General features: G+C 34.6%; 1 long non-coding RNA gene across 1 annotated transcript; it reads right to left on the reverse strand.

Moving 5' to 3' along the window:
* Positions 1-906: 906 nt before the first annotated feature.
* On the reverse strand, positions 907-9,752 carry LOC136039612 (uncharacterized). The gene is made up of 3 exons (XR_010620494.1): positions 9,483-9,752; positions 6,613-6,770; positions 907-996 (listed from the first exon to the last, which is right to left on the reverse strand). It is a non-coding gene; the product is annotated as an uncharacterized LOC136039612 (long non-coding RNA).
* Between the last annotated feature and the right edge of the window lie 5,480 nt (positions 9,753-15,232).

The raw sequence follows: 15,232 nt of genomic DNA on the forward strand, positions 1-15,232 counted from the left end.
GCTTGAAAATAAGATGGAATAAGAGGGAAGCAGGAATTTGTCATGGGGGAAGAAAAATTTCATGAAGGGAGCGCAAGATTTCCTTGCATTATTAAAAAAAAAAAACAATGAAAAAATAAATATGAAGAAGTTTTTCCAACTGAAAGTAACGAGAAGCAGTAAAACTTGAAGCTAACAGAAATTATTACGCATATGAAGGGTTCACCTCCTCCTAATATCTCGATCATTACGCTAAAGTGTTTATAGTAATTTCAACTATTTATTCTACGGCTTTTGTGATTCAGGGGTCATTCTTAAGAAATCGGGAAAAATTTAAGCTTTAGTGTAAAGAGTGAGGTACTGACAAGGGGGTGAACCCCTACATATACGTAATAAAAGCATGATAATACAGAAGTTCATTACGTAAGCTAATTTGTAAGTTACGTATGTCTTTTACTAATAAAACATTCGTAAAAAATTAAAAGTTCTAGTTGCCTTTTTAAGTAACCAAAAAACCGGAGGGCAACTAGGCCTCCTCCTTCACTCCTTTTTTCTCAAAATCTTTCGATCAAAACTATGAGAAGGCCAATTAGCCAAAAAAATAAATATGCAAATTTCTTTTTAATTATTCATCTGCGGAGAGCCCAAATCAAAACATGCATTGATTCAAAAACATTCATAAAATATTGGGGGCAGGTCCAGACACGTTCAAACCTTCCCCAATCATTTTTGTCCGAACCTGCCTCCAGTGTCATTTTTTAGAATTAAATTTATAAATCTCAAACTCCTGGTCCGATCATTGATATTTTTGCACGATATGATAGACTCGATATTCTAATATCTACAAAAAAAAAATCAACAATGGTATAAGTGGTTTCTAAATTGCGAAAACAAGGTGTCAAAGATATTCCGTTAAACTTACTTTTATGCAAAAAAATAACACTGAGCTTCTTACTATGAATGTTTGACAGCATCTGCGGGGATTCTTTACGGAAGATCCGTATATGTTTACAAGTTCTGAAAAGAAACGGTATATAGTTAAAATTCAAGAATGTGGTTTGCAGAGCCGGTGTCCGGACCTGCTCTTAGGACGGACCTGGCCCCCTCTCCCCTACACTTTAGCGGTTTGCCAGTTACAACACATGCTAAAACAAGAAGTAGAACTAATTAGAAATGAAAGTGAAGGACCAAGAAATATGCGGCTAAAGGATATGCCACAGCAAAAACAAAGAAATATGTGGCTAAAAAATAAGCGGCAACGAAAATTACAAGCGAAAAGGCGAGTATGACTGGTCACAAAAACAATTCAAATAGGTCAGGACTATAAGAAAGAATATTTTATTTTTCCCATGGTGGTTGTAACGAACCTGTGGTGACGTCATTACAAGCAACAGTAAGAATCAATAAATAGAAGCCTCACGTACCAATTGCTGGGACCCAGTGGTGAAGGTGGAGGCTGGCAAGGACCAAATTAAGCGGAAGTGTTCAAAAGTGAGTTGATGTGTGTCAAGCCTCGTATAGCGGGGCAGAAGTGTGTCATCTTTAAAGCAAAGAGTAGCTTACATGACTTACATTTAGCTTACATGTAGCTTACATTTTTTGTTTTTACATTTTTTAAAACAAGAACACCTAGGCCATATCTTAGTTTTCCCAGAAATTTGCCCCAAATTGCAAATTAATGGTATTACAAAAGACTTTCGGTGAGACATTTACAGGCAATTTCCGCAATGACTCAAAATCTTAACTTCAACAAAAATTTATGATTTTATTGAAGTTTGACCCAACAGAAAGTAATGGCTTTTATTTTATTATGAAAATGTTAATGACAAATGTTAATCGGATTGAACTTGGCTCACATGCCTGGTAAAAGAAAAGCGTCAAAGACTCTGCCCCATTCTCTGGAATTTCAAATATGTTTTTAGTTTTCTGTATGTCGAATTTTCCCATATTTTTCTATATGTTTCGTTTAATTCCCTTCTGGAGACTTTTGCCAACTTAACCACCTCTCAAAATGTGGCACCCCTTGAAATAAATTCCTAGGAATGTATATATGCCAGTAGTGACAGAGATTTACTTTTGGCATTTTTTAATTATAATGATAAAAATTCGGCAATTGTGTCCAAGGTTCTCCACTTCACACTTACTGAATTCATACTTTGATACGTTCTCTACTTCCCTTTCTTTCCTCTTGCTCTCTTAGTGTACAAAATGGATGAATTCTTTTCTCTTAATTCTCTTACAATTTAGATTCTTTCTCTTGTTCAGCGCCGAAGAGGATTGGCTTGTTCAACGTCAGAATGTAGGATTGCTCAAAGAGCAATCCTACGTCCTGAGAAAAATTCCCACAAACAAGGGATTTAACACATTTTTGTGAAAAAAAAATATCACAATTTTGACGGGACAATGGGTACACTTGGTAAACAATGAAAGTTCTCTTATAGGAATATGAAGATGGCCTTGAAGGGGTGCCTCTTTCTGGGGGACTACCATGCTTTCGTTTAAGGTTTTCGTTTAAGGTTTGTCTGGTTGTTTTTTCATAGTTTTTTTTTGAAATTTCCTTTTTTTAGCTTTTTTCCAGGATATGTAAATTGCCCCAAATCTTATGTCATTTTTTAGCTATTACATTAGCCTGGTCCTCATTTTTTAGCCCTTTTTTTATTTATAAACACTTTTTTTAGAATGGAACATTTGAACCTGTCTTTCATGACGCTATTTAAGGGGATACAGTGAGATCACAATATTCATTGAGTTTCTCCCATCTCACATTTCGCTTTATCTTCTCCTGTACTAACATGTTAATAGCTTGAAAAACTAGCATAGTCAGTGCTCTAGAAATCCGTTTATTGTCATTTCCGCGATTTGTTTGCAGAAAAATTTGTTTGCAGGTTCTTTCATATACAAATATAAGCAATGGAGTATTACCGAATGTGCCAGTTACTGTCCTGTGAGGTATATCAGGTGGAATTTGGTATAGGAGGGATATCAGGTATATCAGGTGGAATTTGGTATATGAGGTATATGAGGTATATCAGGTGGAATTTGGTATAAGAGGTATATCAGGTGGAATTTGGTATATCAGGTATATGAGGTATATGAGGTATATTAGGTGGAATTTGGTATATGAAATATATGAGGTATATCAGGTGGAATTTGGTATATGAGCTATATCAGGTGGAATTTTGTATATCAGGTATGTGAGGTACTAGCTGTTGGGGTGGCTCTTTGTGCCACCCCAACACCTAGTTGGTGGGGCACTTTGCGCCACCCCAACACCTAGTTGGTGGGGCACTTCGCGAAACCCCCAAGCCCCCCCGCACGCATAAGTAGTTACGCGCCATTGTAGTTGTGTCCCTGTGTCCCACCTGTGAATACATATATATATATATATATATATATATATATATATATATATATATATATATATATATATATATATATATATATATATATATATATATATATATATATATATATATATATATGCAAATTTTTGCTGCTTTTTTAAACCCTAATTGGCATCAGTTGGCATTTAAATCCACTGTTGATTGAAAAAAAAACTGTAAACATTTCTTTAATTTTATATTTCGCTTATTGTGGCTGTTGTTAACATAACCAAAACATTCACTTAGGTTCTATATTGTATTAAAATCAACGTCTCCAGAAAATTCCTCGTTATTTTCTTATATTTTGCACTTAGGAATTAATTCTAGTTTAATTACAGTTCAAGCACTAAATTTTGGAATGCAAAACATCATATAAAAACTTATCATTCTAATAAAGGATATGGCATATATTTACACTCGTGTCACGGACCACAAAAATCTATTCTTTCTTTGCAACAGCCAATTTTTTATTTCAGATTTGACCAAGAAATCAAATTGAAAATCTTTAACACATAAATAGGATTTCTGAATACAAAAAAAAAACATATATACATTACAACTGTAAAAAAAAAAAAAAAGTTAGTAGGTAGCAGCTTAATGGATTTCAGATTATTAGTACTTCTGCTACTACCAACTGTTGGTACCTAGTACCAAAGCTTTTCAGTGATCTCTCTTAAACTAAGTTTCAGAGACACACGACAAAGAGCAGACGAAGGAGAAACAAAAAACGTTTGGACCGATCAGCCAAAATGCCATCAAGCTAACGCTCCGAAAGAGTCAATCATTTTGAAACTGTCAAAAAGATTAATGTAAAAATGATCATTTTCTGTCATGACACTGTCACGGATGACACATGCACCCTATACTTAAATGCACGGTTTTCACAAGCAAAGGGTTGTAAGCTACATGTGTTTATGACAGGTCCAATCGATATTTCATGCATTTACACAAAACATAGCATTTGGTGGTGCAAGAGTATCCCGCCTCCCTTTATTTTGAGGTTCAACGGAGGTATAAAAGGTCGTAGACAGCCTATCTAACTTCAACAGTACAGATATCTTGACAAATCAATCTTTCCCTAATCAACGGGCTAATTTTTCAGCGCAATCAGTTTCGGTCAAATACACAGTTGGCTCATTCGAAAATTTTGCACTCCCCTTAAAGTCCAGAAAAAAAAATTCTTGGCCTGAATCCCGACGGTTCCAGCACCTTCAGAGACAGAGATGCGACAATCCTTGTATTTAAGGAGTATGTACCTGTTAAGTTTGGGGTAGTTATTAATTATGCTTGGATTGGTTTGAAGACACAGTGGGTTGACTCACAGGAAATTCCACCCACAACAGGCTGTGTCTTTTGCTGGGCCAACTCGCATTTCAATGACTGATTTAGCATAAAGATAGGGTGTGTCATAGAATCTGGTGCACAAACGGTGAACGAACGGTGCAGTGTTGACAATATAATACGTTAATATTAAATATAATCTGTTTTATAGGCTAATTAAATAGACGCTGCAATATTAACAACCGATGGATCAGCACAAAATAGAGTGGTGTAATAGAGAATGGTGAATCATAGAGTCCATTACCCTTATGATCTCATTTTGTCAATCTGATTAAAAGTGAATTAAAAAAAAGTTAACAAGACTTTTATTTATACTTGGAAAAAAGGAAGAAAAGGTAAACATGAACGTTACCAGGAGAAACGTTTTTAGAGACTGGACGACTGTTTTTCAGAGCGTCTAGCATGAGATGAAGTATAGACACATTGTTAAAACTGTCTATCAGCCTACACAAAATGGGCAATGGAAAGTATTTTAGGGCTATCTTATAATAACATAAATCTTTTTAAAAAGCTAAGCCTCACCATCCCTTTTTCGTCGAAGCGTTATCTTCTTTTGCAAAAAAGAAGAATTTTTCGAAAATTTGTCAATGTAAAAAACAAAATTTGGGAAAGAATTTATTCGTCTTTCTTCTTTCTTTTTTTTTAAGACCGTGAAAACTATTTATTTTCCAAAAAATACCTTCCAGAAAGAAAAGGTTTATAAATGTAAGAGCCAAACGCAACAACTGTCAGCTCAACTTTTTTTTCATAAAAAAGGGAAATAAAAATACGAGTTTCGTAATAAATTTCTAGGCAAAACAACAATTTTACAACTACTTTTACCAAGATATTGTCTTCCTCGTGTATCTGATCTTACCATAAGATTTTAGGACTGGGTGGAAAAACATAAGTCAAATAGTAGCAAGATTTTTGTCTCAATACAGTTCTCTGGTGTCGCAAGATATAAACAACTAGATGATTTTTAGGTTCCCATTAATGACAAAAAGTAGAAGAAGCATAAAAAAGAAGTAATTGAAGAAGAAACAAAGAAGTCAAATTACTTTTTTTTAGGGAGTATAAATTCATATTTCAAACTACCCACGAATTTGAGTTCAACTTAAGAATCCGTGGATCAAAAACCATATTTGCTAAAAATAAACTAACACTACTAACAAGTCACTGTAGTGTCAAGCAGCTGCAGCAAACACAGATCCGCACACTCCTCCTCAGCCCCAGGCTATTCAAAGCTTTACTCTTTATTCATGCTTGGTAGGTATACCTTTGAAACTGATTTATATTGATGGAATTAATACTGATGATAATTGTTTATTGTTTCCTGTTTGTTTTTTGCTTCGGGATAATAACAATAATAATAATAATGATTTATTTATAACCCACAAAATACATTAAAATGTGGAAGGCCAACCGCCTAGGGATAAGCAAAAAGCAGGTCGTCCCTGAATGGAATGGGAGGATGTTGTAAGGAAAGATCTAAAGGAAATTGGAACTTCTTGGGAGGGTGTGAAGAGGAACGAATTGAAGAGATTGGGATGTAGGAAGAGCGTGCGTAGCTGTGTTAGCTTCAGGCGGCTTGGTGTTGCACTGAGTTGTTAGCAGTTGTTTCATTTCATACCAAGCATAACCCATAAAAAGTAGTGCCAAGAATGATTTGCAGACCAATAAGAAGTCTGAAGTTCGGGTTCTCATTATAAAGAACATCTCTTTCAAAGAAAAAAAAAATCATCAAATATGGAGGGTTCCCCATCAGCAATTTTAATACCATGGCTATGACAAAGGACTCCAATAACCGTTCTTCTCAACAATCTAGGATAAGCTAAATTTTTATCTGAGTTAGTTACTTTTGGAAAAAACATACAAAGCTATAAATTAAAAAGTATAAAAGTATGAAATATAAAGTAAAACATCTTACCTCATTACTGATATTCCTTAGTGACCATGGCCCTTGTGAATAGCCTTGCAGCCTATACCTCACTACACAGCCCATGATGATTCCATTTCTATATTGTTCTTCAGGAGGGTTCCACGCAATCATTATTTCAGAGGAGGATCTTGCAGAGCCGACGACACCTTTGGGTGAAAAAAGAAATTAATTCCAAAGCACTGGCACAAAAACGAACATATTTGATTTATTTATTGAAAACCTGTCACAACTAAAAAAGGACGTTGAAACAAAGCCAAAAAAAATAATAAGTAATAAATAATAATAAATTAAGTAAAAAAAAGTAAACCAAAAAAATGTAAACAAACAGCAGCAAACATCAGCCAGTTGGTAAAAAAAAGTGGGTCGAAGCACTTTTATTTTATTGGCACAGCATTTTTTTTTTATTATGGTAAATAAGCTGATGGTAATATATGTCATAAAATCAATGAAAGAAGATCAGTTCCTGTTGGTAAATAAAAAAAGCAAAAATGATGTAATTTTAATAGTTATATCACCCAAATCAGTCGGAAAAATGACAAGCTAATCAGTAAAAATCCCCCCCAAGCATTTTGGCTAGTGACGCCTCTGAGAGCTAGTATATGGTCTAAGATTTCGTAATATTGAACAATTGGTGTGTTTCTGTGTAGTGTATTGGTGTGTGTAAGTGTAATCAAAGAATTTAAATACTTGAATTTAAACAAATTACGTGAGCAAAAAGATATGACGTCTTAATGTCATTAAAGTCACAACAATTTCTCAAATAAGCATTCTAAAGTGAATTTTCTTCTAAAAGGAAATTTTTTTTTCACATTTAAGGAGTTTTCTCTAAAATTTTCTTCTGAATTTTCTTCATTATATTCTAAAAGGAATATTCATTTTCACAGCATTTCTGTTTTGAGTTCATTTCATTGCGAGGAGCATTGCGAATCAGAAATAAAAAAAAAATTTAAGGAGCAAAAAATCAAGTCATCGAAATATAACTGCCTACAAAATGTGACTCTTTTTCAAACAAACTTTCTAGCCTATTACAGTATTTTAACTACTATTAATTTTCATTTCTCTCCTACTTCCCCAAGGAAACACATACACCATCGAAATTAGACTGTGAGAAATTGTTGAGTAAGAAAGGAAAGGAAAGAAAATTCACTAAACAAATGCTTAATATTTTACTTTTTCTAACAACAAAAGAAACCTCACCCTTCGTTGTTTTGAATCATATTTATTCTATTTCTCCGTGCCTCTTAAAATAAGCTTATCAACAGAAGGCCCTCATGGTATTTTTTGTGGCAAGAATACTCTGTTTGATGGCTTTGATAACGGTACATTACCAAGGCTGTCACTCTCAAAATATAACTTATTTGTTATATTTAAGTTTTTTAGATTAGATTAGATTAATTTATTTCAAAAACATGTAGACAAAACATTTTGCTGCACCTGCTAAGAAAGCCCCGAGGGGCCCCGAGATTCTACTTATGACACTCACGCATTATTACTATACTTTTGCATCATTACCATACTATTCTTTTGCAAGGAAGAATCTCTTAACAACAGCCTTGAAGGAAGCCAAATAACTCGAATTTCTTATTTCAATTGGAATAATATCCCATACAGAGGGGGCAAAATTTTTAATCACGAAAGAAGCTCTAGCCGTATTTCTAAATGGGTGTACCAGATTTGATGCCCCTCGTGTATCGTGGCTACGAAGATCACAATTAATGGAGAAACGATTTTCGAAAGAAGAGGGAAGTATATTATTAATAAATTTATATTTGAAAATACTAACTTGGTAGTCTCTTGTTTTTGAAATATCAAAAAGTTGATTCTTAGTACAAAGTTCATTAATATTATGAGTAAATAAAGTTTTAGGTGATAAAAGTTTAACGGCTTTATTTTGGATTTTTTGGATTTTTTTATAACATGATACAAAATTGTCCAGCCCATAAAGAGCAACCATAGCAAATATACGGGTAAAAAATAGCAAAATAAAGTAACCGAAGAATTTTATAGGATACTAGGTTTTTAACTCGGCGAAGCACACCCAGAGATCTGGACAACTTTGAAGCTATAATATTTGAATGTGTTTTCCATGATAGATTTTCATCAATCATAAAACCTAAATACTTTGTTACCTTTACTCTCTTTATTTGATTTCCGTTTATTATTAATTCTAAATTAGTTTCAATACTAGATATCCGAGAAAATAGAATGTAGTTAGTTTTATTATAATTTAATGTCAAAAGATTGAAATCTGCCCACTCAACAAACTCGGTCATTGCCTTTATCATTTTATCAAAAAGTAGATCAACTGATGGAGCAGCTACAAGTAAAAGAGTATCGTCTGCAAAAAGGATTATACCAGCCTCTGACAAATAATACTTAATCCGATCTATAAATATTAAAAATAAAAGAGGACATTATAATATGTTAATATATTATCATAATAGTATTATTCCCACAATATAATTCATTGCGTCTTCTTTTCGAATTATATAAAAACAAGTTATTATGTATTTGAGGGTGGGTTTCCCCTCCACAACTCCTTTCAGCTACAGCTTTATAAAAGCTTCTGGTTCCAGCTCAACGGCCCTTGTGTTTAAGCAGTTGTTCTTAAAGGATTTGGACAAAAATTGACACATTAGCATAATGTTGAGGAGGGGACAGTCCCCCTTAAATGTGAAATATTTTCTGTTCATTTTTAATTTTAATGTTGCTCCTAACTTTCAGTTGAATAAAAACTTCTTTTCTTTTCCTTTAATTTCTGATCTTTTTTCAAATCATATCCAGGTCTAAACAAGACATTTTCCCATTGTCCTAAATCTCTTGTTTCATTTCTGTCTACCTATTTTAATTAAACTTACCAACAGGGGGTCCACTCGGTACTTCTTGTGGTAAGATAGCCCTGTTTGATGGCTTTGATGGTGGCCCCTCTCCGACGCTGTTATTGGCAGATACTCTCAGTTGGTAAGCAGCGGCTGCCTTCACATTTGTAAGCAAATACCAACGCTGATCCGCAAAGATATTACTAGTCTCAGTAATCCACCCATCTAACGTTTCTGGGATTTCTCCTAAAGAAACAAAAAATTTAAAAACATTTCAATTTTTTCTATATTTAAAGAACATTCGCTATATTCTGGGTGTAAAGAGAAGCTATTTAGCAATTGTCTGTTAAACGAAACACACCCAAGAATTGAAGTTAGGTTAATCCTAATGAAATATTTCAAAACATGATGATAATATACAGAAATTATATAAAAAATTGCTGTAGTAACAAAATTATGGAAACTACGAAAAAAGAATTATGTAAAGCAGGCCGCGCTGAACGCATTATATTAAATACCTAACCCCTAACCACCTCTACATATTTAATTAAATTATGCATAGATCGTACTTTTTTTTCACTCAAAATAAGTAAATCGTAACCGATCCTAGAGAGGCAAACCAGTTTCTGTTAGATCTTACGCAGCGTAATTCGTGAGTGTGTTTCGTTTAGTAGACCAGCTCTTTTACTGATTTACAAAAATGATGACGCAGAGAGTCCATAGCATTATAAGATAAAAAATATATTATATACATTATAATATATTAAATACATTATAGAATTTTATTTAAATAAAAGTATTTCAATACCTACTTAACCAGCTTTTAAAACACATACAGAATTTCTAAAATAAACATTCTCTTCCATACTTTATGAATATTCGCTGTACCTTGGGCGTCAAGTGAAACAATATGTTCAATAATGGACAAAATTGAAGCACTAGTAGTGAGTAAAATGCACATAATAATTTTAGTTACCCAATACTAAAAAAATGTTTAAATAAATGTGTTCAAAAGTCTATTTAAAGAGTTTAAGGCTATATTACAGAGTTTTATGTTTTACGGAATAGGTATTACGAAACTGAATACTTCAGGTGATATTTCAAGTCTAAGTAGGTCGTTTTCCCGAGCCAAGGGAAAAAATTCCACCTGGAAATGCGTATTTTAAGATTGGTCTTTCATTCAATGAAAATAAAAATGAAATACATGTGTCAGACCCACGTTCTCAACATCTTTCGTTTCTGTTTCAGTCCATAATCAAGTTTGTATCGCTTTTAGTACCATTATTTCAAGGCTAGAACCGCGGTTCCCAACCGATTTTGTACCATGCCTCACCTAGGCATCTCTAAAATCCTAATGCTCCCTCGCGGTATTCCTATAACAGAACTTTCATTGTTTACCAAGTGTACCCATTGTCCCGTCAAAATTGTGATATTTTTTTTCACAAAAATGTGTTAAATCCTTTGTTTGTGGGAATTTTTCTCAGGACGTAGGATTGCTCTTTGAGCAATCCTACATTCTGACGTTGAACAAGCCAATCCTCTTCGGCGCTGAACAAGAGAAAGAATCTAAATTGTAAGAGAATTAAGAGAAAAGAATTCATCCATTTTGTACACTAAGAAAACAAGAGGAAAGAAAGGGAAGTAGAGAACGTATCAAAGTGTGAATTCAGTAAGTGTGAAGTGGAGATCCTGGACACAATTGCCGAATTTTTATCATTATAATTAAAAAATGCCAAAGTAAATCCCTGTCACTACTGGCATATATACATTCCTAGGAATTTATTTCAAGGGGTGCCACACTTTGAGGTGGTTAAGTTGGCAAAAGTCTCCAGAAGGGAATTAAACGAAACATATAGAAAAATATGGGAAAATTCGAAATACAGAAAACTAAAAACATATTTGAAATTCCAGAGAATGGGGCAGAGTCTTTGACGCTTTTCTTTCACCAGGCATGTGAGCCAAATTCAATCCGGTTAACATTTGTCATTAACATTTTCATAATAAAATAAAAGCCATTACTTTCTGTTGTGTCAAACTTCAATAAAATCATAAACTTTTGTTGAAGTTAAGATTTTGAGTCATTGCGGAAATTGCCTGTAAATGTCTCACCGAAAGTCTTTTGTAATACCATTAGTTTGCAATTTGGACAAATTTCTGGGAAAACTAAGATAAGGCCTAGGTGTTCTTGTTTTATTAAATGTAAAAACAAATAAATAAATTCATTTAAGAACCTTAGGCCTAATGTATTTTAAAATACAATTGTCCTTTATTTAGATAAGCAATTGTTTTAATGCACCAACCAGAGATGGATAAAAAGCAAAATAAAAATTCCTGTGCAGTCAAGTTAATTCAAGGGAATGGTAACTCTATACTGTCTGGTGTAAATCTCGGAGCGCCGCTTGTTCTGTCGCAGACGGGACGCCTCGCACCGCGTTTGGCACACGTACGTCATGTAAGCTACTCTTTGCTTTAAAGATGACACACTTCTGCCCCGCTATACGAGGCTTGACACACATCAACTCACTTTTGAACACTTCCGCTTAATTTGGTCCTTGCCAGCCCCCAACTTCACCACTGGGTCCCAGCAATCGGTACGTGAGGCTTCTATTTATTGATTCTTACTGTTGCTTGTAATGACGTCACCACAGGTTCGTTACAACCACCATGGGAAAAATAAAATATTCTTTCTTATAGTCCTGACCTATTTGAATTGTTTTTGTGACCAGTCATACTCGCCTTTTCGCTTGTAATTTTCGTTGCCGCTTATTTTTTAGCCACATGTTTCTTTGCTTTTGCTGTGGCATATCCTTTAGCCGCATATTTCTTCGTCCTTCACTTTCATTTCTAATTAGTTCTACTCCTTGTTTTAGCATGTGTTGTAACTGGCAAACCGCTAAAGTGTAGGGGAGAGGGGGCCAGGTCCGTCCTAAGAGCAGGTCCGGACACCGGCTCTGCAAACCACATTCTTGAATTTTAAACTATATACCGTTTCTTTTCAGAACTTGTAAACATATACGGATCTTCCGTAAAGAATCCCCGCAGATGCTGTCAAACATTCATAGTAAGAAGCTCAGTGTTATTTTTTTGCATAAAAGTAAGTTTAACGGAATATCTTTGACACCTTGTTTTCGCAATTTAGAAACCACTTATACCATTGTTGATTTTTTTTTTTGTAGATATTAGAATATCGAGTCTATCATGTCGTGCAAAAATATTAATGATCGGACCAGGAGTTTGAGATTTATAAATTTAATTCTAAAAAATGACACTGGAGGCAGGTTCGGACAAAAATGATTGGGGAAGGTTTGAACGTGTCTGGACCTGCCCCCAATATTTTATGAATGTTTTTGAATCAATGCATGTTTTGATTTGGGCTCTCCGCAGATGAATAATTAAAAAGAAATTTGCATATTTATTTTTTTGAATAATTGGCCTTCTTATAGTTTTGATCGAAAGATTTTGAGAAAAAAGGAGTGAAGGAGGAGGCCTAGTTGCCCTCCGGTTTTTTGGTTACTTAAAAAGGCAACTAGAACTTTTAATTTTTTACGAATGTTTTATTAGTAAAAGACATACGTAACTTACAAATTAGCTTACGTAATGAACTTCTGTATTATCATGCTTTTATTACGTATATGAAGGGGTTCACCCCCTTGTCAGTACCTCACTCTTTACACTAAAGCTTAAATTTTTCCCGATTTCTCAAGAATGACCCCTGAATCACAAAAGCCGTAGAATAAATAGTTGAAATTACTATAAACACTTTAGCGTAATGATCGAGATATTAGGAGGAGGTGAACCCTTCATATGCGCAATAATTTCTGTTAGCTTTAAGTTTTACTGCTTCTCGTTACTTTCAGTTGGAAAAACTTCTTCATATTTATTTTTTCATTGTTTTTTTTTTTTAATAATGCAAGGAAATCTTGCGCTCCCTTCATGAAATTTTTCTTCCCCCATGACAAATTCCTCCAAGGAAAGTTCCCCTAACATATCCCCTCTTATCAACCCCCCCCACAACCTAAAAATCCCCCTGAAAACGTCTTTACACTTCCAAATAACTATTACTATATGTAAGCACCGGTCAAAGTTTGTAGCTTGTGGCTCCTCCCACGGGGACTGTTGGGGAGTAAGTCACCCCAAAGACATAGTTATAAGGTTTTTTGACTACGCTGAATAAAATGTCTATCTCAGAATTTTGGGAAAATAATTAGCGTAAGAGGCACAAAAACTTTTCACTTCATTTAGAATGAGCCCTCTCGCAAGATTCTAGAACCACTACGTCGATACAATCACCCCTGGAAAAAAAAGAAACAAATAAACACGCATCCGTGATCTGCCTTCTAGCAAAATATACAAAATTCCAAATTTTTCTAGATAGGAGCTTGAAACTTCTACAATAGGATCCTATGATGCGCTGAATCTGAGGGTGTGATTTTCGTTAAGATTCTATGACTTTTAGGGGTTGTTTCCCCTATTTTCTAAAATTAGACCATATCTGAGAGCTCCACCCCACAAGACTGACGGTAAAGGCCGTAAGAAAGGGGTTTCAAAGGTAATCACTGATATTCCTGAAACACCATCGAAACAACTGCAAAATCAAAGAAACACAAGATAAAAGAGAAAGAAACGAGGAAAAGAGCAAAGGAAGAAAGAACCAGATCAGGGAAGAGGATAAGGTCAGCAAAAAAACCCTAGAAGTCTTTGAAACCTATTCTGGAAGAAAACGAATCAAATTCAGACCCAGGGATAACACAGTGTTAGGATGAAAGTGACTTGGACGAGAATTTGCTGGGAGAAGAGCCTGTCGATCTAGAGACAGTACTTCCGGAGGAATTCGTCTTAATTAAGTTTGAAAACAAAAACTTGTTCATCTACTATTTCGGACTAATGCTCTAAATGGAGAAGGATGAGCTCAAGATTAAGTTTGCGAAGAATAAGTCATGCAGCAGTCTTTAGTTCTTTTTTCCAGATGAGGATGACATTGCTCACGTTAATATTAAAGATGTAAAGCTGAAACTACCATATCCAACAATTAGTTTTGGGTCAATCTGGGCTGTATCCTGAACCTTCGCTAGAAGGTTTAACTTTTTTGCCCTTTTTTACCTTTTTACTACACAATTTTACTATAAACCTGAAATAAAAGCAAAATAAAAATTTTCCAGAGCTACCCCAGCCGTTTCCGAATCTGCCCTCGGTGTGAGGTAGGTCTGGACAAAAATAGCTCATAGGAAAACGGTAATTACAAAGAGAGGGATAATGGTAACGAGATTCTACAAAGTAATAATTATAACAGAGACATGTAGTTTATCGGTAAAAAAAAATGGATTTAGTTGCATTTCAGAAAAAATCTTGGGTTGCCAAAAAGCAAAAACGTGACGAACTTGCCCCCTTTCCTCTATGGCACGATCACCGGGGAAGCACTTGTTTGGGTTAAAAAATTTTCGGTTCAATGCTGCCATCCAGATTAGTTCTTACTAAATCGTCCTTTTTTCTATCCTATTTAATTCTTATTTAACTATGCATGTTTTGTGTTTGTTTTATATCTCAGTGGTGTTTGGTGGTTTCTTTACTGCTGTAACATTTTAGCGCTCTATGTTGTAGAATAGACAGTGAAAAATTTTCACTGCATACTTTTCAATGCATGAAGATTATCAAAAGGGCATATGAACAACATCTGAGGAACAGCTGAGACTACTACTTATGCAATAGTAAACAATAAGACAATCACTCAGAACTGGAGCAATGCCAAAGAGTCAGGGATAAACTGACTGGTAGTCTCCTTAAAAACAAAT

This window comes from Artemia franciscana, chromosome 19, assembly GCF_032884065.1.
Source record: "Artemia franciscana chromosome 19, ASM3288406v1, whole genome shotgun sequence".
Lineage (NCBI taxonomy): Eukaryota > Metazoa > Arthropoda > Branchiopoda > Anostraca > Artemiidae > Artemia > Artemia franciscana.